Below are 27,683 nucleotides of genomic sequence, written 5' to 3' on the forward strand. Positions count from 1 at the left end.
ACTAAATCATGACTCATATTTGGAGAGCAATGTGATTACACATTGTAATTCAATTAATTTGGATATGGTAAATTGGCACACAGCATTCATTTTATCCACCCTCTTCATTCCGCAGAGGCTGAGAAACCAAAATATATGCATGCCCCACACTCTTATAGATAAGGTTCTGGAAATTGCCTTCACTAGTTCCTGTCATTTAGAGGGAGGTGAGGCTGGTGATTCGACCACTGCTGCAGACAAGTGCAATCCAGGAGATGTCAGATTTTTTTTTTTTTCTGCATCTGTTACTAGCTCTGTGATCATCAAAAGACAATACAGGAGCAATTTTCTGACATTTGGATTCCACTTAGGACACTATTCTTAAACTCAGTTTCAATAGCAGCTTCATGATTTTGCAGTTTTATTATGATAGAGATAGCCGCTCTCCTGACTGACCAGTTCAGGACTGATTTTCTCTTTTTCACTTGAAGCCTAGGCTTGAGCCCCTTAATTCATCTGTTCTTTAAAACAACAACAACAAAAACTTGTTAGTATTCTATTTACTGTATTAAAACTCTTTATGCCTAAAGTGTTTTGAATGTGTTTTGTTTATTATGTGATAAGTTAGACTGAAGTATTCTTGTTTTCCATAAGATCAGGCTCATTATTTGTGTTAGCTTTGCATGGCTTTGAGTAAAATACCTGACAAGAACAAGTTAGAAGAGGAAAAGTTTATTTTGGCTCACAGTTTCATAGGGTTTAGTCCATGGTCAACTGAATCCATGGCTCAGGCCAAAATGAAGCAAAGCAGCTCAGGACATGGCAACCAGGAAGTCAAGAGAGATGGAGAGAGGGAGACAGAGAGGGAGACAGAGAGGGAGAGAGAGAGAGAGAGAGAGAGAGAGAGAGAGAGAGAGAGAGAGAAAACTCTATTCACTAGGGACAAAAAATAATCCCCCAAATACACCCCAATGACTTACTTTCACTAGCCATACTCTACCTTCCTGTAGTTACCACCCAGTTAATCCATATCAGTATATCAGTGGATTAATTCACTGATTAGGTTACAGCTCTCGTGATCTAATCATTTCACCTCTGAACATTCTTGCATTGTCTCATGCATGAGCTTTTGTGGGGTACCCATATCTGAGCCATAACAATATTGAATAAAACGAGAATGTTAAGGATTATGGATTTTAGTAATTATAGTTTACTGGAGACCAATTCTTCCTCCAAGAAGAATGAGAACAGCTGAACAAAATCAAACATACATCTGTGCGAAGGCAACTCCATCTGAATATTGATAGTTTAAAGCAACAGTAATAATGTCTTTTGAAGTTGAAAATGTCCCAAAAAGTAAATATATGGGAATTGCACAAGTGTCAAGAGAGGCTATAAGTGGAATTAAATATTCTAAGATTCTTGTATTTCCATGAACTAGTAAAAGAATGCATACAGGTTGTAATCACTAGAATAGGCACAAAAAGATCAACAAAAAATATACAGGGAATAATCTAATAAAGGTGAGTTGAAATAATAAAAATAGCTGATTAATCCAGGTAAAGGAAAGTATTATGGTCTGGATATGGCTTGAACCTGAGAATTCATGTGCTGAAAATTAATCACCATTGTGAGGTAGGAAAGGATTGAAATGCAATCAGACTATGGTGTTTTAGATATGGGAATTTGGGGAGGTGACTAGGATTAGAGCAGATTGTTGGGATGAAGTCCCCATGATGGAATAGTGGTCACTTTATAAGAAGGGCAAGGACATGTGTACTCACTGTCTCTTGCCCAGCGATGCCCTGCACTATGCTGGGACTCTGCCAGCAAGAAGGCTGTCACTCGACCTTGGACATGAATAACCATGAGCCAAAGTAAGCCTTTTTTTTTTTGTTCAAACAGCCAATCTGTGCTATTGTGTTATTGGCAACAGAAAATGGACTAAGACAACAAAGAAGAAAAGAGAAAAGAAAATAAAGCATTTTGAACAAATGTAAAATAGATAATATAACGCTAAATTTAAACTTCAAAGCAATTGTAATTACAGCAAGAGGAAATAGACAAAAGAGACCACAATTGTCAAAATGGATAAAAAGCAAAAACTAGAGGTTATACGCAAATTACACCTGGCTTAAGAAAACTATAGAAAGATGAAAGGAAAAAGACTGCAAAGGGATCTGCCATCAGTAGCAACTCAAGCAAAGTAGATGGCAGTGTTCTAACATGAGACAGGGTGGGTCTGAGTCACAGTCATGCAAAAGGGACTGTCTCACAATTGGAAAATAGCCTCTCTATCGAGAAGAGACAGACATTCTGAATGTGTTAGCACGTGCTCAAATAAGTATAGCTAAAATCACACAAATAAAAAAAGAATAGAGGAGCCCAGAGGGAGATGTCAACACAAAGCCATCAGAAACTGATGGAGCAAGCTAACAAAAATTAGTAAGGAAAGGGAAAATTTAAGACCCAAAATGAAGACTTGATCTAAGTACAGGATGCTGTAACAATGTAGGTTACATTTGTTTGTTTGTTTGTTTTTAAGTGTAAAAGGAGTATTTGGCAAAATTAACCAATGGTAGGCCAGAAAAAACTATAGTATCCTACCATATAGACAAATGCTTTTAGAAAGCTAAAAGCCACTAACAAAGAATTTAGCAAAATACTAAAATACTCAATTAAAGTACTCAAATGTTTGAAAATGTAACCATACTCTACTATATAATCCATAGGTCAAAGATGAAATCACAATGGAAATTAAAAAATAAATTTAGCTTAATGATAATAACAACATATCATTTAATGAGGTACAGTTGACATCATGCTTAGAAAGTTATTGCCTGAGAGGCATATATTAGAAAAGAATTTCAACTTGCATAAGCTAGGAAAAAAAATCTTTTATAAAGCTAACCTTTTATAACCTTTTATAAAGCTAAAATTTTTTATAACCCCCAAACTAGTTAAAAAGTAGACTAAAAAGATAACTTAAAAAGAAATATGATAGAAAACAATTATTTTCTATAATAGCAATGACAAAAATTGCATTTTAAAATCACTTATAAATGAGTTTTGGCAAAGCCTAATGCAAAAGAAATGTAAAAGGGTATAAAATACCAATATTATAAATGATAATTACTCAAAATAATGTCATCAAAAACTCATAGCAGACAGAGCATTCCGTTGTTATATATAACAGATTAGAACAAATTTAAAAAAATCTCAGACTAATAAAGTTGGAGTTTCAGAAAAGAGGAATAAAAATCTGGAAAAACACAATGTATTATAACTCCCCTGGGTATAAATAAAGTATAAATAAGTGTATTAAATAAATTTATTTTTTATTGAAAAAAAATTGTCAGAAAGAGAATATTGGAGCTAGAGGGCTTTGCTGGTCAATTCTTCCAAACATTTATAAAAAATCTCAAATTTATGAAAGTCTCTCAGGAATGTGAAAGAATGAAAATTTCCTGATTGTATAAGATAAATAAACTTGATACTAATGCTTTTTTTTTTTTATTGGTCGTTCATAACATTACATAGTTCTTAATACATCATATTACACGGTTTGATTCAAGTGGATTATGAACTCCCGCTTTTACCCCGTATACAAATTGCTGTATCACATCAGTTACCCTTCCATTGATTGACATATTGCCTTTCTAGTGTCTGATGTATTCTGCTGTCTGTCCTATTGTCTACTAACCCCCTCCCCTCTCCTCCCCTCCCCTCCCCTTTTCTCTCTCTACCCCTTCTACTGTAAATCATTTCTTCCATTTGTATTCTGATACTAATGCTTTTTAAGAATACTATAATAAAGAAAAATTATAGATGAATTTCATTCATAAAGAAAATGAAACATGAACATAACCATATTATTATCAAGTCATACATACAACAAAGTTGATGTGCATTTCCTCCAAGAAAACAAGATTGACCTAGAATTCAAAAAATCCATGAATCTTCTTCACCACACATGCACACACACACACACACACACACACACTATATATATATATATATATATATATATATATATATATATGAAAAATTACATCATCATCTCAATAGAGGTTGTGGCAGGTAAAATAATATTCCTGTGCCTGATAGTGTCCATATCCAATCTCCAGAACCTGTGATTGTGTTATTTTACTTGGAAAATGGATTTTGCAGAGGGGAATAAGGTTATGCAGCTTGAGATGGAGAGATAACATTATATTACTCAGGTGAGCCTATTCTAATTCGTCCTTAAAAGTGAAGAATCTTTCCCAACTGCAGTCAGAGAGATGTGATGGGGAGATTGCATTCCTCCTCCCATACTGGTTTTAAAGACTGAAGAAGGAGGCCATAGGCTAATAATACAGTAGTCACTAGAAGCTGGAAATAGCCCTCCGTTTATAACCAGAAAAAAAAAATCCCTATTTTTGTAGAACTGAATCCTGCCAACAATTGCACTGAGCAAGGAAAAATGCCTCTGTCTCAGAACATACAGGAAAGAAGGCAGCATTGCAGACAGGCTGATTTTAACCAGGAAAGACTATTGCTTCACATCAGACCTACAAAACTGTGTTATAATTGTTATTGTCTTAAGTTACTAAATTTGTAGTGATCTGTGTTATATCAGAAATAGGAAACTAATGTAAATATATGAAAGGCATTTGACAAATTTCAACATCCACTTATAATTTTAAAAATTTTCTAAAAATAGTAACATAAAGGTCATTCTTAATCCAATTAAAAAGTGTCAACAAAGACTGTCTAAGCATTATATTTACTAGTAAAATACTGAAAACATTCTCCTTGAGATAAGAATGTAACAAGATTCTGGAATATCATGACTTATAGCCAATAGTATTCTGGACTGCCTAATCAGAGGCAAAAGCCAAGCAAGAGAAGTAAAATTTATAAAGGGTTGGGAAAAAAAAGAATAAAATAAAGAATAAAACATAACATGATGATGAATGCAAAATTCTAAAAAAAAAAAAATCTCAGTGAAACTTAGGTGTTTCACTGTTTAGGATGCAAGGTCAAAATAAAATTAATTATATTTTTATATACCATCAAGAAAAAGTTTTAATTGAAAAAAATTTAATTGACTTTTATTTTTTAATTTTTATTTATTCTTTTTAGTTGTACATGACAGTAGAATGTATTTGGCAACTGAAATTTTTCAAGCAAGTTACCTGGAGGAGGTAACTTTATTTAGAGATAGTGTCTCACTGAGTTGCTTAACATCTTGCTTGTACTAAGGATGGCTTTGAACTGGAGCTTGTCCTGCCTCAGCCTCCCAGTCTCTGGGAATACAGGCTTGCATCACTGCACCTGGCTAAAGCAATATTATTTTTGAGGGGCGGGGAAACAGCCCAATGAACATCACCGCAGAGGAGCCAATCAGCTAGATGTTGCTGGGGCCGCTGTGAGCCAATCATCAGCGGGCAGCTGGAAGTTTGCTGGCAACTGGAAGTTTGCTGGGCCCCCTTTGGCTGTGGCTCTCAACAATTTTTGAGAGACACAAGACTCTCTCAATATCCACATATTATTTTTCAATATATGTGCTATATCTACACATAAGACCATAAAAAATAATTTAGGTATATTAAAGATAACCTAACTAAAGTTGTTGATTTCTCTCAAATTATTTATATGCTCAATGTAATATGCAATTTAGTATACTAATTTTAAATTTCATATAATATTTATGAATTCAAAGGTAAATAATGCAGTCATGAAAAAAACTGTTTATTATTATCAAAACTTATAGAAAACCAGCAATGGAAAAAATCATACAATGCCTGTGATTTTCTCATCAGAAAATATGCAGATCAGAAGACAAGGGAAATATACCATTAAGGTGGTAAAATAAAAGTAAACTGTCAACTTAAAATAGCTTTACCCGTGAAAAAAGACAAACTGAAAATTTAAAGAAAATAAAATTCTGAAAAAAAATGTGTCACTGATAGACCTGAACTACAAGAATACTATAACAGGTAAACTACACAGGTAAATGTAAAAGATGGTATAAATATACTTTTGTCTATGATCTCTTTTACTCTCTTTTTTTCATTTGAAGGAACTTATAATAAGTTTTATAATAATAAATTATCATGATTTTTATATAAATATGTATATTTATATATACTGATAATTAAAACATTAATTTATTGATGGGCATACAATCTTTAACATTGAAACTTATATGGTATCAATAAGACAATTGTGGGAGAAGAATAGTACTATGTGGAAACAAAATTTTATACTGCTGAAATGAAATTGATATTAATATGAAATATATTTATATAAACTAAAATGTCTATTATAATACCATGAGCATCTGCTAAACAATAAGGGAGAAACATTAAACTTTGAAAATTAAAAAAAATAGGATACCTTAGGGGTTGAAGGTTAAACAATGGTAGAGTACATGCTTAGCATGCATGAATCCCTGGGTTCAGTCCCAGTACCAAGAAAAAAAGAAGAGGCAGCAGGGTAGGAGAGAAAGAAAGAAAATAGTGTACATCTGTAAATACATAACAAAAAATCTCTCTATTATATATAATATAATACACCAATAAGAAAAGAGAAAAAGAAAGAAGGAAGTCATGCACTATAAAATATCTGTTTAATAAAGAAGTCAGTAATAGAAGAATAGAGAAACAAAAAAGACTTTGAAAAACCAATATCATCATGGCATATGTAAATTCTACCTTATCAGAAAGTATATTAAACATAAATGGATACTTCAAGCAAAAAGGAAAATGGATTTTTCAAATTTTTCTATAACAAAGTGTTGTATATTTGAAACTTGCTAGAACAGTAAATTTAATTGTTCTTACCACAGGAAAAAAACATGATAAGCAAGTGAGATGAAACATTTGTTAATTATTTGATTTAGCAATTTTACAACATGTATCAAAATATTATGTGTGTACCATAAATATATATAATGTTAACTTATCAATTAAAAAGAAAAATTTTAGATGTTACAAAAAATAGTGATGCATTATATTTAAATACATAGTAATATAGATATATAAGTAACATCCTCAAAAAACTATTAACAATCCAATCCAATAACATTTAAAAGGATTATACACCATGACCAAATGTGATTAATCATCTGAAATGCAAGGCAGTTTAACGTATGAACATCAATCAATGTAACAAATCATTTGAATATAATGAAGACAAAACCACATGATGATGTCAGTTACTATAGAAATAACTATAGAAATAAAATTACATTACAGAAAAAAAACTCAACACATTAGGAATAGATAGGAATTTTCTGAATTCTGGTTAAGGATATTGATGAAAAACCCACAGATAACATTATACATACTGATTAAAGACTGAAATATTTACTACTAAAACTAGGAATAAGAAAAGTGTGCCTGGTATGTTTCTATTCAGCATTGTGCTGAAGGCTTTAGCAATCGGGCAACGAAAACCAATCAATAAATAAAGACATCCAGACTAAAAACAAAATAAGTTGATCTATTTCTGGGTGCAGATGGCATAGTATAAAATACAAAAAATCCTGAGGTCTTTAAAAGAAAAAAAACAAACTATTACAACTAATGAATTAGTTTTGCAACTTTACAGAATAAAAGATCAACTATGTTTTCATGAATGATCAATAAATACTCCAAAAACAAAATTAAGAAACAGTTTCATTTAAGAGAGCAACAAAAGAATAAAATAGAAATAAGTGTAAGTATAATGTTTGTACAAGAGTCTGGTTCTTGAATGTTCCCCAAAGGCTCATCTGTTAAAGGTGAGTTCCTCAGCTGGGTACTAACCTTAAAGATGACGGAAACCTTAAAGAAGTGGGACTCACTGGGTGGCTTTAGGTCACTGGCTATGAATCTTCCATGGAAATTTGTGGGACACCTGTCTCTTCCTCTTCCTCTCTCCTTGTTTTCCCTCCACTGGCCCAGAGATAAATGGGCTTCTTCTGCCATGCTACCCTCGAGATGATGTGCTGCCTTACACAAGCCCAAGGGCAACAGGGCTAACTAATCATGGACTGAAACCTCTAGAATTGTGAGCCAAACAAATCTCTGCAATTATAAAATGTATTTATCTCAGGTATTTCTTACAGTGACAGAAAACTATGTAACACACTTAGACACTAAAAACTGTGAAATAAATTAATTTTTTAAAACTATATTAATGGAAAAACACCCTGTGTTTATGGATTAGAAGACTTAATATTATTAAAACAGTAATACCCTCAATTAGATCTAGAGATTCAATGCAATCTCAATCAAAATTCCAACTTCCTTTTTTTGTTGTTGCAGAACTCGATTTGTCTAGCTCATCCTGAAATTCACATGGAAATTCCAGCAACCCAGAGAGACCAAAACAGTTATTTGAAAAGAAGACCGAAGTTGGAGGACTCACACTTCCTTATTTCAAGTTTCTATGAAGTTGCCCCAATAAAGACAGCGTAGTGCTGGTGTAAGGATAGACATATAACTCAGTGGAATACAAATGAGAGTCCAGAGAGAGGCCTTCACATTTTCAATCTGTTGATTTTCAGAGTATGTCAAGATAATCCAATAGGGAAAGAATGGATTTTCATGAACAGTGCCAGGAAAACTGGTTACTCCTGTGCAAAAGAGAAAATTGGATATGTATTCACATCATATTAAAAAAAATTAAAGTAGATCAAAGACCTAACTGATCAAAGACCAAAATTTAAAAGCTTTTGAAGGGTGAATAAAGATGCAAATTTTTATGTCTTTGTGTTAGGCAATGATTATTTTTTTACATATAATGCCAAAAGTACATTCAACTGAAGAATAAGAGATGAATTTGACTTCATAAAATGTAAACTTCCATGTTTCAATGGAGAACATCAAGAAAGTGAAAAGATAACTCAGAATCAGAGAAAATATTTTCAAATCATGTATCTGATATAGGACTATTATCCAAAATGTGTCAACAACACTAACATCAACAAAATAATTAAATGAAAATATTCTCAACATCATTAGTCATTAGAGATTTATAAATCAAAACTACAGTGTTACAACACTTCACCTGCACTAGAATGACTACAGTCAAAAAATAATGACAAGTGTTGAGGATAGGGAGAAAGTGAAACCTTCACACATTGTTGGTAGGGATGTAAAATGATGCAATTGCTTTGGAAAAAGATTAACAGTTACTCACATTATTTAAAATATAGTTAAATTGTAACCCAGTGATTCCATTCTTAGGTATATACAAAGGGGAATTAAAAATATCCACACAAAACATGGATAGAAATATGCTTAACAGTCCAATTCACAATAACCAAGAAGTAGAGCAATCTAAATGCGCACTATGTTTATCAATGAAAAAACAAAATATGATATATTCGTACAAAGAATATTACTTGAACATAATAAGAAATTGATAAATGATGTATGCTACAACATGAACGAAACTTTGAAAATGTCTGCTAACTAAAAGAAGCCAAGCACCAAGTTCACATTGTATATAATTTCATTGACATGTCCAAAATAAGCAATCTATAGAAACAGAAAAATTATTTCTCAGAAGTTGGTGGGAGAAGGGAACAAAGCCTAGATGATAATGTTAGTTTCTGTGGTAAAGAAAATGCTCTGATATTAGTGATGACAATCACACAATTTTGTGAATATACTAAATCTTTTTAGAAGGCTGACTTCTGTGATGTCTGATTTACATCTCAATTTTTAAAGTATAGCATGGAATACATAAACTATGTAAATCTTAACCAAGAGAAGTCCAGAGTGATTATATAACTATTACTTAAAGTAGATTTCAGAAAAGCAATATTGCCAGAAAAGGGAGGGACCTTAGGTATGACACAGGGAACCATTCACCAAGACATGAAAATTGTATATGTGTGTGTTACTTTAGGGGTTCAAAAATATAAGGTGAGATATTTAACAAAGATGAAAGGAGAATGGACAAATCTATAATTATAGTTGAATATTTTAATATTATTGCTCACCCATAATTTAAATAAAAACAAAAATTGTAAGGATATTGATATGTGATAATATTAAGCAAATTGCCATAATAGTCATAAAAACACTTCACTTGACAACAACAGAATACATATTCTTAACCGATTTTAGGGATATAATTTGTATACCAAAAATTTACACATTGGAAGTATACAGTTTAATGAGTTTTAGTAGACTTATATAGCTCTGCACCCAAAACTCGAATTCAGTTTTAGAACACTGGGAACACCACAATATGTTCTCTCTCACGCTAGTTGTAATCAACTGTTGCTCCCACTCAGCTTCAAGCAACCAGAAACCCACTTGCTGTTGCAATTATTTAATCTTCTCTAAAATATCATATGAATAAAGTCATGCAGTAAGTAGTATTTTGCATCAGGATCCATTAACTGAGCAAAATACCTCTAAGTTTATCTTGGTTGTTGCATGAGCAGTGTTCTGTCCCTTTGGATTGCATTGCATTCTAGTGTAGAAATAGATCACAATTTGCTTATCCATTCACACTAGTTGATAGGCATTTGGATGACTTCCAATATTCAACTATTATAAATTATGCTGCTATGAACATGAAGATAAACATCTTTGTCTGAACATATGTTTTTATTTTTCTTGGGCAAATGACTGGGAGCAGAATACTTAGGTAATATGCTAAGTACATGTTTAAACTTTTAAGAAGCTAACAAACTGTTTACCAAAGTGGGAATACAAATTTGCACTCTTATTACCCTACAAGAGTTCTAGTCTTTCACATCCACACCAGCACTTGGTATTGTCTTTTTAATTGTATCCTTTCTAATGTCTGTATGGTGGAATCTCATTGTGATATCAATTTGCATTTTTCTAAATGTTAATGATATTTAGGATTTTTAAAAATGTTCTTAGGGTTGTTGTTGTTGTTGTTATTCCTCCTCCTCCTCCTCCTCCTCCTCCTCCTCCTCCTCCTCCTCCTCCTCCTCCTCTTCTTCTTCTTCTTCTTCTTCTTCTTCTTCTGTTCACCATTATATCTTTTGTGTTAAAGTGTTAATTTTTTTTTACTTTTGAGGGACTAGGTTGGGTAGGTTGGGCTGTTTATCTCATTGAATTTTAGTTTCTGCATACATGTTCCTTATTGGATATATGATTTATAAATATTTCCTCCCAGTGTTTTATTTGTCATTTTTTTCTCTTTCTTAATGAAATCTTTTGAAAAGCAAATACTTTTAATTTACAAATATCAATTTATCATTTTTTTTATTTTTAGATAGTGCTTTTGGTAAAGGTACCTAAGAATATCTAATCTGAAGTCACATTTCTTCTTATATTTCTTTATAGTTTTTATAATTTTATCTGTTGTATTTAGATCTCTGATCCATTTTGAGACAAGTTTTGATATACATATTTTAGGGTCACGTAGAATATTAACCAAAATAGACACTATGCTTATCCATAAAACAAATTTGAATACAATTTTAACAGAATTAAAATCATACAAGATATGTTTTATCACAATGGAATTAAATTAGAAATTTATTATTAGTTAGTGTATTAGCTAGGGTTCTCCAGAGAATCAGAACTGACAGGATATTTGTGTCTATATATGAAGAGATGTATTATGAGAATTTCCAAACCCAATTATGGAGGTCATTATGAATTGCCAAACACAATTTATGATTCAAATAAAATGAAAATATAACGTATGAAAATTTGTGGGTTTCAGCAAAAGTAGAACCTAGAGGCCAAGAAGTAAGATCATATAATCATAAATAAATGCAGAATAAGTGTTTGGTAGCAATCAAACTCCCATTCATGAGAAAACACTCAGCAAACTAGGAATAAAAGTAAACATTTCAACTTATAAAAAACATCTATAAGTAATTTACAGTTTTCATCTCATTTAATGATGAAAAACTGGATGATTTTCCCCTAAGATTGGAAATGAGGCAAGGATATCCCTTCTCATCTGTACTATCCAACATCTTACTGGAATTCCTAACTAATACAGTAAAACAAGAAGAGGGAACAAAAAGTTACAGATTGATTAGATAGAAACAAAATTATCTTTGTTTGCAGATGACATGATTGTCTGTAGAAAATTCCAAATAAATTATAAACAAATAAGCAACAACAACAAAATCCCTGAAACTAATAAGAGATTATAACAAAGTTGCAGGATAAAAACTTACTATACCAAATTTAATTGCTTTCCTGTACTCCAGCAATGAGCAATTGGAATTTCAAATTTAAAATGATGCCAGTTAGCACCAAAAAATGTTTACATATAAATTTAACAAATTATGTACATGATCTGTATAAAGAAAACTATAATTTGTGAAAGGAATCAAAAAAATCTAAAATGAATTTTGTAAAAATTCAATATTGCCAAAATATTAGTTATCTTCAACTGGGCCAAAAGATTCAATGCAAATTCCATTCAATTACTCTGTGGATATAAACATACTTATCCTAAAATGATGTGAATAAGAAAGAAAACCAGAATGTCCAACACGTTATCAAAAGAGAGGAACAAACTTGGAGGAGTGACAATGAACTTCAATACTTAAATGAAACTACAGTAATCAAGACACTATGTTGTTGGTGAAAGAGCAGAAACAGAAAACAGAAAGGCTAAAAATAGATTCATACAAATATATTTAATTGATCTTTGGTAAGAAATAAACAATATAGTATAATGGAAAAAAACAAGGTTTTTTTACCAAATGGTACTCAAACAGCTGGACATTTAAATGCAAAGAAAGAAACAAACAAACAAACAAAAGGTAAAAGAAATAAAAGAAGGAAGAAAGAAAAAAGGAATCCAGGTGTTGACTTCATGTCTCAGAATGAATTATAGATCTAAAGGTAAAACATTAAACTTTATAAGATAACATGGGACAAAATCCTAGCAACTTTGAGTTTGATAATTAATTTTTAAATACAACACCAAAAGTACATTTCATGAAAGAAAAATGGATAAGTTGAAATTTAGTATAACTTAAAAGTTTTTTTTTTTTTTTTCGAAAGACAGTATTAAGAGAATGAAAAGAAAAGCCACAGATCTGGAGAAAATATTTGCAAAATAAATATCTGATAAAGATCTGTATTAAAAATATATGTAAAACCCTTAACAATAAGAAAGTGAACAACCTAAATAAGAGAAAAAATATAAGTAGATGTTTCAACAGTAATGATACACAGGTGGCAAATAAGCATACAAAATGATGGTTAAAATTATGTCATTAAAAAATTGCAAATTAAAACAACAATGAAGTGCTATTATATACCTTCTAGAAAGGCAGACATTTGAACCACTGATAACATCAAATATTATTAAGGATGTAAACAAAAGGAGTTTTAATTAATTGCTTGTGGAAATATGGAGCCACTTTGGAAGACAATTTAGAGATTCTGTTTTTTCTTTCTTTTTTTTTTTTTTTTCTAAGAATTGAGTCTTTATTTTTTTTTGTGTGGTGCCAAGGATAGAATCTAGTGCCTCACCAGTTCGAGGCAAGCACTCTACCACTGAGCTACAACCCCAGCCCAGTTTGGGGATTCTCACAAATCTAAGAACTGTGTATGGACACCTGTGTACACACAATCCGGCAGTCATGTTCCTAGGTATTTACCCAAGTGAGTTGAAAACTTATATCATCACAAAAACTGAACATGAATATTTACAGTAGCTTAATTTACTTATTTAAGATTTTTTTAACTTGTTGATAGGCCTTTATTTATTTATACCTGGTGCTGAGAATCGAACCCAGTGCCTCACATATGCCAGGCAAATGCGCTACAGCTGAGCTCCAGCCCCAACCCCTACAGTAGTTTAATTTATAATTGTCATATTTAGAAGCAGAACTATGTCTTTTAATAGCTAAATGGATAAACAAATTCAAACAATAAAATATTAATTGGTGACAAAAAGAAATATACCCCACCCATGAAAGATGATAATAAGGCAAACTGTGCAGAAGGAAAGAGAATATGGAAACTTTGGGCATTTTCGGTACAACTTTTCTATAAATATAAGACTGCTCTAAGAAATGAAGTTTATTAGTAAAATAGTTTCTAAAGAAAACCTCAAGAAGACATAATTAAAATGGAAACCTTTATCATCTTCATGGATTTGAAGACTCAATCTTGTTAAGAGAATATTTCTGCCAAGAATGATCTATAGATTTGACACAAGTCCAAAATTTATTTATTTTTATTGCAAACTCTCAATTTTTTTAAATTTTTTTAAAGTTTATATACGACAGTGGAATGCACTACTATTCATATTACACATATAGAGCACAATATTTCATATCTCTGGTTGTATACAAAGTATATTCACACAATTCTTGTTTTCATATGTGTACTTTGGCCATCACATTCCACCATCATTTCTAACCCCATGGCCCTTCCCTTCTCCTCCCACTCCTCTGCCCTATCTAGAGTTCATCTATTTCTCCCATTCTCCCTCTCTTTTTCATATTATGAATCAGCCTCCTTATATCAGAGAAAACATTTGGCATTTAGTTTGGGGGGATTGGCTAACTTAGCATTATCTCCTCCAACTCTGACCATTTACCTGAAAATGCCATGATTTTATTCTCGTTTATTGCTGAGTAATGTTCCATTTGTGTATATATGCCAAAGTTTCCCCATCCATTCATCTACTGAAGGGCATCTAATTTGGTTCCATAATTTAGCTATTGTGAATTGTACTGCTATAAACATTGACATGGCTGTGTCCCTGTAGTATGCTGTTTTAAAAGTCCTTTGACTATAAACCACGGAGTGGGATACTTGGGTCAAATGGTGGTTCCATTCCCAGATTTCCAAGGAATCTCCATTCAGCTTTCCATATTGGCTGCACCAATTTGAAGTCCCACCAGCAATGTATGAGTGTACCTTTTTCCCCACATCCTCGCCAACACTTATTGTTGCTTGTATTCATAATAGCTGCCATTCTGACTGGAGTGAGATGATATCTTAGAGTAGTTTTGATTTGCATTTTTCTAATTGCTAGCAGTGATGAATATTTTTTCATGTATTTGTTTATTGATTATATATCATCTTCTGAGAAGTGTCCATTCAGTTCCTTGGCCAATTTATTGATGGGGTTATTTGTTTTTTGGTGTTTAGATTTTTGAGTTCCTTATGTAGCCTAGAGATTAGTGTTTTACCTGATGTGTGAGGGCTAAAAATTTGCTCCCAAAATGTAGGTTCTCTGTTCACCTCACTGATTGTTTCTTTTTCTGAGAAGAAACTTTTTAGTTTGAATTCATCCCATTTATCCATTCTTGGTTTTAATTCTTGTGCTATAGGAGTCTTATTAAGGAAGTTGAGACCTAATCTCACATGATGGAGATTAGGGCCTACTTTTTCTTCTGTTAGACATAGGGTCTCTGGTTTTATTCCTAGGTCCTTGATCCATTTTGAGTTGAGTTTTGTGCATGGCAAAAGAAAGGGGTTTAATTTTATTTTATTGCATATGAATTTTCAGTTTTCCCAGCACCATTTGTTAAAGAGGCTATCTTTTCTCCAATGAGTGTTTTTGGTACCTTTGTCTAATATAATTGTAATTTTGTGGGTTAGTCTCTGTGTCCTCTATTCTGTAGCATTGGTCTACCAGTCTGCTTTGGTGCCAATATCATGCTGTTTTTTGTTACTATTGCTCTGTAGTATAGTTTAAGGTCTGGCAGAATGATGCCACCTGCTTCACTCTTCCTGCTAAGGATTGCTTTAGCTATTTGGGTCTCTTATTTTTCCAAATGAATTTCATGATTGCTTTTTCTATTTCTATGAGGAATGCCATTGAGATTTTGATCAGAATTACATTAAATCTGCATAGTGCTTTTGGTAGTATGGTCATTTTTATAATATTAATTCTACCTATCCAAGAGCAAGGGAGATGTTTCCATCTTCTAAGTTTTTTCTGATTTCTTTTTTTAGGGTTCTGTAGTTTTCATGGTATAGATCTTTCATCTTTTTTGTTAAGTTGATTCCTAAGTATTTTATTTTGGGGAGGGCTACTGTAAATGGAGTAGTTTTCCTTATTTCCCTTTCAAAGGATTTGTCACTGATATACAGAAATGCCTTTGATTTATGGGTGTTGATTTTATATGCTGCTACTTTGATGAATTCATTTACTAGTTCTAGAAGTTTTCTGGTGGAACTTTTTGGGTCTTCTAGATATAGAATCATATCATCAGCAAATAGTGCTACTTTGATTTCTTCTTTTCCTATGTGTATCCCTTTAATTTCTGTCTAATTGCTTTGGCCAGTGTTTCAAAAACTGTGTTAAATAGAAGTGGTGAAAGAGGGCATCCCTGTCTTGTTCCAGTTTTTAGAGGGAATGCCTTCAATTTACATCCATTTAGAATGATGTTGGCCTGGGGCTTACCATAGATAGTTATTACGATATTGAAATATGTTCCTGTTATCCCTAGTTTTTCCAGTGTTTTGAACATGAAGAGGTGCTGTATTTTGTCAAATGCTTTTTCTGCAACTATTGAGATGATCATATGGTTCTTATCTTTAAGTCTATTGATGTGATTAATTACATCTATTGACTTCCATATTTGAATCAACCTTGCATCCTTGGGATTAATCCCACTTGATCGTGGTGTAAAATCTTTTTGATATGTTTTTTTATTCCATTTGTGAGAATTTTATTGAGAATTTTTGCATCTATGTTCATTAGAGATATTGATCTGAAGTTTTCTTTCTTTGATGTGTCTTTTCCTGGTTTGGGAATCAGAGTGATATTGGCCTCATAGAATGAGTTTGGAAGTGCTTCCTCATTTTCTATTTACTGAAATAAATTAAAGAGTATTGGTATTAGCTCTTCTTTAGAAGTCTTATAGAACTCTGCTGTGTATCCATCGGATCCTGGGTTTTTCTTGGTTGGTAGGCTTCTGATGCTGTCTTCTATTTTGTCACTTGAAATTGATCTGTTTAAATTGTGTATATCATCCTAATTCAATTTGGGCAAATCATATGACTCTAGAAATTTGTGGATGCCTTCAATATTTTCTATTTTATTGGTGTACAAGTTTTCAAAACAATTTCTAATCATCTTCTGTATTTCTGTAGTGTCTGTTGTGATATTTTCTTTTTCATCAAGCATGTTAGTAATTTGAGCTTTCTGTCTCCTTCTCTTTGTTCTGATGGCTAAGTGCATGTCAATTTTATTTATTTTTTACAAAGAACCAAATTTTAGTCTGTCAGTTTTTTCAATTATTTCTTTGTTTCAATTTCATTGATTTCAATTATTTCCTATTTTCTAATGCTTTTGATGTAGATTTGTACTTCTTTTTCTAGATCTTTGAGATGTAATGTTAAGTCACTTATTTGTTGACTTTTTTCTTCTTTTAAGGAATGAACTTCATACAATGAACTTTTCTCTTAGAACTGCCTTCATAGTGTCCCAGAGATTTTGATATGTTGTATCTGTGTTCTGATTCATCTCTAAAAATTTTTTTAATCTTCTCCTTGATGTCTTTTGCAACCCATTGTTCATTCAGTAGCATATTATTTAATCTCCAGGTGTTGGAGTAGCTGTTATTTCTTATTTTATCATTGATTTCTAATTTCATTACATTATGATCTGATGGAATGCAGGGTAGTATCTCTACTTTTTTATATTTGCTAAGAGTTGCTTTGTGGCATAATATATGGTCTATTTTAGAGAATAATACATGTGTTGCTGAGAAGAAAGTGTATTCTCTCGCTGAAGGACGAAATATTCTATATAGGTCAGTTAAGTCTAAGTTATTGATTGTATTATTGAGTTCTATAGTTTCTTTATCAGCTTTTGTTTGGATGATCTATCCAGTGGTGAAAGACATGTGTTAAAGTCACCCAGAATTATTGTGTTGTGGTCTACTTGACTTTTGAACTTTTAGAAGAGTTTGTTAGATGAACATAGATGCTCCATTGTTAGGGGCATATATTTTTATAATTGTCAAGTTTTGTTGGTGTATGTTTCTCTTGAGCAGTATGTTGTATCCTTCTTTATCCCTTTTGATTAGCTTTATCTTGAAGTCTACTTTATTTGATATGAGGATGGAAACCCCTGCTTGCTTCCGAAGTCCATGTGAGTGGTATGATTTTTCCCAGCCTTTCACCTTCAGTCTGTGGATGTCTTTTCCTATGAGATGAGTCTCTTGGAGGCAGCATATTGCTGTTTTTTTTTCTTTTTGATCCAATCTGCTAGTCTATGTCTTTTGATTGGTGAGTTTAGGCTATTAACATTCAAGGTTATTATTGATACATCATTTGTATTCCCAGACATTTTTGTTTATTTTTGGTATTTAACATGACTTGGTTTCTCCTCTGATCAGTTTTTCCTTTAGTGTAATATCTCCCTCTGCTGATTTTCTTCATTGTTTTTCATTTCCTCTTCGTGGAATATTTTTCTGAGGTTGTTCCGTATTGCAGGCTTTCTAGTTGTAAATTCTTTTAACTTTTGTTTATCATGGAAGGTTTTTATTTCATCATAATATCTAAAGCTTAATTTTGCTAGATACAAGATTCTTGGTTGGCATCCATTTTCTTTTAGAGCTTGGTACATGTTGTTCCATGATCTCCTGGCTTTGAGGGTTTGCATTGAAAAATCTGTGGAGATATGAATTGGTCTCCCCCTATGTATGATCTGATTCCTCTCTCTTGTGGCTTTTAAGATTCTATTCATACCCCATTTGAATCAAATGTATGATATATGATATGTCAAGATCATTGTAATGTTTTGAGCAACCAATAAAAAAAAAGAAAAAAAAAGGTTCTATTCTTATTCTGTATGCTAGGCATTTTCATTATAATGTGCCTTGGTATAGATCTATTGTAATTTTGTACATTTAGTGTCCTATAAGTCTCTTGTATATGGATTTCCAATTCATTCTTCATGATTGGGAAATTTTCTGATATTATCTCATTGAAGAATGTGTGCATTCCTTTGGTTTGAAGCTCTGTGCCTTCCTCTATCTCAATAAGTCTCAGATTTGGTCTTTTGATGCTGTCCCATAATTCTTGAATACTCTTTTCCTGGTTTTTTACTATCTTCATTGTGTGATCAACTTTATTTTCCATATTGTAAACTTTGTCTTCATTATCTTTTGTGCTTTTTTCCAAGTGACCTAATCTGTTGCTTATGGTTTCTATTGAGATTTCTTTTTGGCTTATTGTATCCTTCATTTCAAGGATTTCTGTTTTTTACTTTTCTTTTCTTTCTTTTTTTTTTTTCAGAGTCTCTATCTCTCTCTTGAAGTAATCTTTTACTACGTGTATTTGCTCTCTTATCTCATTGTTGGAGTGATCAATTTTTGCCTGTATTTGCTCATTTAGGTCATTCTTTAATTCACCGATCATTTTAGTTATGAACCTTCTGAATTCCTTCTCTGATATTTCAACAATTTGCTGTCCATGGGTTCTGTTATTGTAGTATCCTGATTTGTTTGGGGGCACATTTCCTCCCTTGTTTTTTCATGTTGTCTTTGTGTCTTCTTTTCTTGCAGTGTGCATCCTGGATCTGGATCCCGAGCAAGTTGGTGAGGGCAGATCTGGTCAGTTCAGTTCCTGACCTCAGGTGGTAGTCTGCGGTTGAAAAAGGGGCAGTCCTGTGCCAGAGCCTGGGGCCCAGCAAGTGTCTGCCAATGGCAGGATGGACTGGGGCCTACTATGAGCCTGGGTCCTACTCAGGCTGGTATGGGCAGATCTGGGCCAGGCCTGCCCTCCTGCTCCCTAGTCTCATAAGTCCAAATTTTAAAACAGCATTTTTATACAAATTGACAAGTGACACCAAAATTTATATGGAAATTAAAAGTCAAAAAGAGCCAAAAGAATTTTGAAAAATGAAGAAAAAAATTTGTAGGACATGCAGTGCCTGATTTCAAGATTTGCTATAAAATAATCAAAATAATTTGGTATGTCATAAGGATAATGGCACAACAGAATCTAGAAATAGACCCAAACATATTTAGTGAATTGACTTTTGACAAATATTGTATGATAACTTAATAACAAAAGAATGGTTTTGTAAGAAAATAATTATGGACAGCCAAACAGAAAAAAATATACTCCCTATACATCACATAATATCCATTAATTTGAATGGATCATAGAAATTATACAGAAACAAAATTAAAAATATGGTAGCCTCTATGTCTGAGGTTGGGAGTGTAATTGAACATTTCTGATCTGTGATTTTAATTGAATGTGAATTATACCTCAATTAAAATTTTCTAAAAACAGAATGGTAAATTATTGTCCATATGAAGTTAGCAGTAATTGTACAACCTGTTCAATCAAATATGCTTGCAACTGGAAACTTGGGAGACTATACCCCAAATTTATCTTTTTGTTTATTTTTTAAAGTATTTTAACTATCAAAGCTTTTGAATGATGATTGGTATTTTGATTGATTTATCTTAGATTATTCATACAGAAAAGGGTTATAAAATTAAGAACAAAACACACAAAAAATAAAACCTTTTCTCAATGGGAAAATATAAGAAGTCTTTTTGAAGTCTTCATAATTGAACATTTACTTTTTAGTGTAGTGCCTACTTCTCCCAACCACATCTCTTCTATCACAATTGCACATTATGTTAGCATTATTTGCATATGTGTCTGAACCTTGCAAGGGCCACTTAATTAATGTTCACCAGCAAATAAGTGGAGCTGGAAATTCTCATAAAAAATTTATGCATGTGGGCTGGGGATGTGGCTCAAGCGGTAGCGCGCTCGCCTAGCATGCATGCGGCCCGGGTTTGATCCTCAGTACCACATACAAACAAAGATGTTGTGTCTGCCGAAAACTAAAAAATAAATATTAAAATTTTCTCTCTCTCTCTCTAAAAAAAAAAAATTATGCATGCAACTGAAATTGACTGCAAATGCATGTCGCTGAATCTCCTCATTCACTGATAATAGTCAAGTGATGGTACCCAATGTTACCAAAACAGACAACAACAGATTTAGGGTCTAAGACCTGGCTTCTAGATTATAGTCTGGGGCTTCTAACACGATGCAGCATAACCTCCTCTATCTGAGCCTCACCTATCATCTGACACTTTGGGAGAAGATTGATATTTCTTATCCACCAATAGACCTTTCCCTAACCAGCAGAAATGCTTTAATCCTGATAGGTTTTTGGCTGATATACTATCAGGCCTGTCCCTGAGGATAGAATATGGTTGTTCATGTACAGAACCTTCTGGGTCAGGAAACACAAATTAAGAATTTAACCTGGAGACAAAAGAGGTAATTGTGGAAAACAGTGTTGTCAGGGTCTTCCTGGCTTGCTTTCTGGATTTTTCAAAGACTTTTCTCTCTCCACCTCACAGCCATGTCTCCATATGGTAGGGAAGATAGTCACTAACAACTGTATGCCTATATGCATCTCATTAATTAATGTATTATGACACATTTCATGGGAAAACCCACTTGGAAGTATTGGAGACATATAACCAAAGGACATTCACTGTGCTTGTAGAACATGTCTTACTGCAGACTTAGCCAGGAAGAGACAAGATGTTTGCATTCTATGGCTACATTGGGAATCCAATATGAAGAAAGGCTTTCTCTAAGGAGAAGATGCTTTGCAAAGAAAAAGTGTATTTTCTTCAGTCACAAAAGGAAAACTCCCTCAATAAACTGGAAGCCCAAGCACATGCAGTGCCTTTCTAAGGTCATTCAACATTCCAGGGCACTGATTCCTGCCAACTACATTTCCCAGGCTGCTTTGTCAATGGAGTACCTGTCCAGGTTCAACCAGTGGCAGGATGTTGAAAAGTGGGAGAAAAAGAGAAAAAGAGGTATTTCTCCCTCTCTGCTTCTGGAGGAATCCCTAGCAGTAGCTGTGTCCTCCTGCTTGTCCCATCTTCTACTGGGCATGCTCACTGTGATATCAGTCCCCTTGCAGCTCAGGCTCCCCACCTCTAATGAAAGCTCCTCTAGGACTCTGTAGCCCTGAGCATGGCAGCAGTTCCATCTAGTAACTATAATTGTGTCACCCCATCCTTCCTCATTTGACAGTTCGGTTGTTCTAATCTGGTGTAATTAGTCCCCCATGTTACATTCCCTCTCTCAAATGACTGCACATGGGTGTTGCTTTTCTGACAGAACTCTGACTAAGGTGGCAAGAGGAAGCAATCCCCATGTAAGGATGAGACTGCCCAAAGAGAAAGGCTGTATGTGTGGTTGACTCAGTGAACCTCCAAGGTGGAGGAAACAATTGGTTTACAGACCAAGAGTGGATGGGCAGGTTTGTTTTCAATGCCTGAAATTACTTCTGTTTACATTAAGCTCAGGGTCAATGCAGACCCAGGGGAATTCTGAAAGAAGGAAGGTCACTGAGCTTTCTCCATTGAGGGGGTCCCTGGAGCCCCTGCCTCACAGGGATATTTGGAAGGAAAAGAGGCGCGTCAAGAGCATTTTCCTTTTGGAATGTGGTCTCCGTATCAAATAGCCCAGAGGAAATGCAAAACCCTCAATAATCAGACTAAACAGGACCCAAGTGATTCTTTTACCATCACCTGCATATGTGGGCAGGTCATGAGTGTCCCCTAACACTGGCAAGACTCCTACTTCTTCCTTCTGCCCACCTACTGTATATTGTTTCCTTGTCTCTAAAACATCCTTTTCAATCAGGCCATCTCCTGGGGAAGAGCCCTGACTCCTCCAACCTCCCAGCTACTGGGTGTGCCCTTACACTTCCAACCTGGCTGCAAGCCTCACTAGACTGTGAGATGCAGCTGAGTGGGGGAGCAGAGCAGAATGTGGGGTGTGACTTTGGAGGCCAGATTTCTGTATCCTCTTTGTGATGGGTTCTATTCTTTGCAGTCTCCCATCATTGGGTTTCTTGGGTAAAATTAAAGGAATTGGACCAAATGCCTACAATATTAACTCTAATATTTCATATTCTCTGATTCTGTAATTAAATGTGAGAAATCCAAATTATAACTACTGTTTCATCAGTACTGTTGCAACTGTTTAAGTCACACCTTGCTATCTTGACTGACCTTAAAAATACCTTCTGAGTACTTGGTATAGACATCTGAGGTCATTCTAAGTTGCATCTTCTCTTACTTAACATCTCTGGTTAGAAAGATTTCATGGTAAAAGAATTATGGGTTTTTTTTCTTTTTTCAGTTGATCATTTGGCTTTCAAAAGTATATAAGAAGTATTTTTTTTAATGATGACATTTCAAGGTCAGAATTTTGTGTTTACTAATTCCTTGTATTTGAATCATTCATCAAAGACCCTTCTTATTTGTTTTCTTTTTATAGATGCTGGAAGGGTAGTACTGACATTTTTGGTCCCCAGCTGACATTACACTGAGAGGGTAAGGGGACTGTCTCTGGTGGTACATCTGGATATCTAGAACAGGGTGTTCATGGAGGCAAGGATCTTTTCATTGATGGGGTTGGGGTGAGTGTCTGTTTTTTTCACTGATGTTTTCACAGTGCCCATAACAGCATCTGTCACATTAGCAGGTTTCTATTAAGCATCAGTTGAATTGATAATTGAACAAATGCATTTGATTATGGCAGAGCTGAGTCTAGAATTCTCTACACCCTCAGTCATTGCTTCTTTAGTACAGACAAGAGTTGGCCTACGTTTTCGCACACCCCCAATTTTCCTTTGTCATTTCTTGATGCACCTGTCGTTATATTAGTAAACCAGGTCACTGAGCTTTCTCCATTGAGGGGGTCCCTGGAGCCCCTGCCTCACAGGGATATTTGGAAGGAAAAGAGGCGCGTCAAAGGCGGGCTTCTCCCCGAGAACCTAAAGCTAGTGTCCCGATTTCCCAGGGAAGGTCTGCAATCCCCTCTGCTTAGAGCGTTGGTCTCACTTTGCATGGTGGAGGGTCACAGTTGCCTAGAGAAAGGCCCTGCGGGGAGGACGCCCTGTCCCTGCAGCCCCAAGGCCTCCTTTGGCCTTGGCTGGGCGGGGCTCTCCAAAGCTCCCAGCCTCGCCGTTGTCCCCGCTGGGCGGCCGGCTGGCTGCGGCAGGAGGCGGGGCCACCGCGCTCCCCCTCCCCGACACTGCGGCGGTGGCAGCGCCAGCCCAGCGGCGGCCGCCTACGGGCTCGCGGAACCGGGCGGGACCTGCGCGGGGCGGGGAGGCAGGGCCGGGGCGGGGCGGCCGCGCTGGGAGCCCGCTGCTGGGGCGCCGCGCTCAGACTGGGCGGGCGCTCGGGCTGCGCGGGCTCTCGGCGGCAGCGGCAGCAGCAGCAGCAGCATCCTCTCTGCCTTTTTCTTCCCTTCCGCTTCTTTCTTTTCCTTCTCCTCCTTTCCCCCTTCTTCCCCTGCCCCGTCCCCCCCTCACCTCCTCCCGAGGGCAAGAGCCCTCCAAGTCCGTGAGCAGTGGCAGCCGCGACCGCGGGTCCGTTCTGTTACTGCGCCCAGGTAAGGGATCCGTCCCCACCTCTGGTCCCATTAGAGCGCCCGTCCTTCAGCCTCGGTCTTGGCGAGGAGGGAACCTCTGCCAGGACCCAGAGAACGAGGTTGTCTGGTCCGCTGTGACTTGGGAGCAGTGGGAGGGTGACCGACCTGTCCAGTCTCCCCCCTGGCGGAAGCTTGGGGCCCGGACCTCTCCAGGTGTCAGTGCCCAGCAGCGGAGCGAGCGCTGGCACCTGGGCTCTAGATTTGTAGGAGAGCGAATGACCTTGTTAGGTACCACTTTGCAACGACTGGAAACTTGCGCCAGGTAGGATGCGTGTTTTGAGAGCTAATGTTACCTGAGCTGTAGAAAGAAGGGCCGTGAACTAGACAAAGATAATGGGGAAAAGGAACTGGAAGCAGAGGATTTTTTTTTTTTCCCCATCCAGGCGCAGAGAACTGCACACTGACAGGGAGGGAGGGAGGCCTTGTCAATTTCCAACCATTTATCCCTGTAATTCCTCCAGAGACAGCTGGGAAAGGAAGACTGATACATGTTTATAATTTTAGGAAGATGAAAATCAATGTCTGGTCGCGTTGGAGGGCGGGGCATGAAGAAATGAGTCCGGTTGAGATCTAGCTTCCACAGCCCCTTTTTCCTCTTCTTTTTAAATGATGGGGGTGGAAAACAGTATATACTGTCCATTTATTCTTTTCTTCATTTCTAAAGGCTTTCTTTGGGTAGGGTGGGGGCTACTGTGCTGACTCCCTTCCTCCCCCAACCTGCCTTTTGTTTAGGATGGAAATTTCAAGAAAGAGTGTTTGAGGGGCCCAGGGAGAGGGGAGGTGTGTGTTTGGGTGGGTGGGGAGGGGGAGGGAGTAGTAAAGAGAATGGAGTCAGAAAACACCGTGCTTGAAACCTGGAAATTGATGTCCTAGCACCAGGACTTAAAGATTTTGTCAGAAAATAAAAAGCTTTGGTTAGAAACAAGCTCCTTGGTGACAATTGCTATATACCATCTGTTGTAAGACCTTAGCATAATATGCTTCCAGAACACAGACCCTTTAAAACTGAGTCAGTGTGAAACCTTTTTGTTTAAATGTACATACACATATGTAAGCACACATATATAACACACATATATAACACACCGTGAACATGTTCCAAAAGGGAGTAAATACTTAGAGTTTTAAATTTATCTTAAAGGGTTTGGGATATTTTATGAATGAAATTTGTAATGCAAAACAAAAAAAATATTGTTGGGTGATAATATAATTTGGGATGTGAAGTAATGTTAGCAAAGAACTAACTTAAATGTTAAAAAAATATATATTTCTTTTCAATGATGGTGTGTTAGAGGAAGGACTGCAAACTGAAATTGAGGCTTGCAACCACAGTGAGGCGATGGAGAACAAAGCCTTTTATGTGAGCCACATTATGCAAAATGTCCCTCTGATGAGCTGCAGGTACCAGCCCAGTTTAAAAGCATAGCTCTGTCACCCTGTCATTTTAATGTGAGCAATTATGATTTTTTTTGGCAGTCAAAATAGATTGAATAAATAGAAACTCTTTAGAATGCTTTTGATTTTATGCCCAAGAGGAAGATTACAGCCTTCCACCTGAATGTGACAAAAACACTCCTTTAGCTGAGCAAAGTGGGTTTTGGTAGAAATCCTTTTGAATTTGTAAATTATGCGTGTTTCAATCACTTTCCTCCATGCACACAAAGCATCTCCCCTTCAAGAAAAGGTAAAAAGCATTCTTTTTCTTTCAGTACTGTTATTTGTGTGTGAGTGTGAGTTGACAATTAATTTTCTAGTGATTTTATCTGATTTTCACAGGTTTATATCTGCTTGTCTGATTTGGATATTATCAGAGCTCTTGTGGTTCTATGATCTGTGGTATATGCTGCTTATCTGTCATTTAATTTTTTTTATATTTCACAGTTTTTATGTCATTTAATTTCCAAAGTTTTTTTTTTTAAATTGTTGTTGTTATTTACTTGCATCAGTGGGAAATTGCTTAACATACACCAGAACATATAAGCAATGTAAAAATTGTACTTCCATTTAAAAAATAATATTTCAAAGGCATTCCTTATTTTCTTTGTTTCTCTCTTGTCTGAACCACCCACCCCTTGTTTCTTCCTGGCTGTGCCTGTGCTGCTTTAGGCTTCTACTTATGTCTAGACTACCAGAAGCAGAGCCAGGATTTGTTCACTCTCTGTGACAACTCTTTCTCAGGATGACTTGTTTACAGCACCTTCTCAGGGAGGAGAGGGAGAAAGAATGTGCTGAGAGAGCATGACCCAGTGAAACTGGCAGAGCCATTACCTCACCAGAGTAGGTCCTGCAGCCTCACTGAGGGAGCAAGCATCCTCTCAGTGGAAACCAAATCCCAGAAGCACACCCATCTGGGGCAGAAGCTTTTCTCTTCCCACAGCTGCCTGCACTGATGTTGCTCTGCTGAGGTTAGAGGGATAGTTTCTCTTTTATGTGTTTCTCTTCAGGGATCTTGAACTTGGTCAGAAATATGCAGCCAGAAATGAAACTTGGCACAGAATCCTGTAAGCCTGAAGGAATAATTTCATTCCTTTACCCCTTTTGGTTTAAACCAATTTGCAAATTTTCAGAATGTCAGAAAGAAGAAAAATGCTTATTGGTATATTGCTTGTTTTATGTTGAATTTTACTAGCTATTAGATAACAGACTGGACTGTTGTGCTTTTGACAAACACACTTGTACTGTTGGCATATGAAGTTAAGTAGTTATTACATTCTCTTGGGTGTGTACATGAAGGTAAGTTTGTCTCTGAAAGATGTGTCAATGTCCATGTGAGATGACCAACTTGGGGATTTTAGAATTCAAGTTTGTAACTCTGTTGAATTATTTCCAGTGCTTAATATCCTCTTGACAGATTACAATAAAGAATCTAAAATAACAGTTACAGTAGAAGATGACACTGCCCAGATCAATACTATACTCCCAAATGCTAAAAGTAGTCAATTTAGGTAAATCACTAATTAGTAAATGCATAAACCTAAAGATAACAGATCCAGCTCTTGCATTTATATAGATGTTAAAGATGCTAATAAACTCTTGCAGTCATATGTGATTATCTCAGATGTGTTAGCTCTTTTTGTTTTTTTTCAGTTCTACATCTTTACTGTTGTCTTTGCCATGATCTACTACATCTAGATTTTTTCATGTAACAAAAATATTTGTATCATTTCACTAAAATTTTTTCCCTCCTCTTTACCATTCTGTTTCATTTGTCATTTGAACATTAGACTTACTGTGTTGTGGTTTCAGTGCTCAAACTTTCTTGGTACAAATTTGCCCTTTATTTTTCACTTA

The 27,683-nt window shown here is 35.3% G+C and overlaps 1 protein-coding gene across 1 annotated transcript in view; it reads left to right on the top strand.

Annotated features, from left to right (window-relative positions):
* Positions 1–24,156: 24,156 nt before the first annotated feature.
* Map2 (microtubule associated protein 2) overlaps positions 24,157–27,683 on the top strand; it is a 274,232-nt gene continuing 270,705 nt past the window's right edge. The window contains exon 1 of the mRNA XM_077799339.1: positions 24,157–24,353. The gene's annotated coding sequence lies outside the window, so the exon portion shown is untranslated. The remainder of the gene's footprint in view (positions 24,354–27,683) is intronic.

Source organism: Urocitellus parryii, chromosome 1, assembly GCF_045843805.1.
Source record: "Urocitellus parryii isolate mUroPar1 chromosome 1, mUroPar1.hap1, whole genome shotgun sequence".
Lineage (NCBI taxonomy): Eukaryota > Metazoa > Chordata > Mammalia > Rodentia > Sciuridae > Urocitellus > Urocitellus parryii.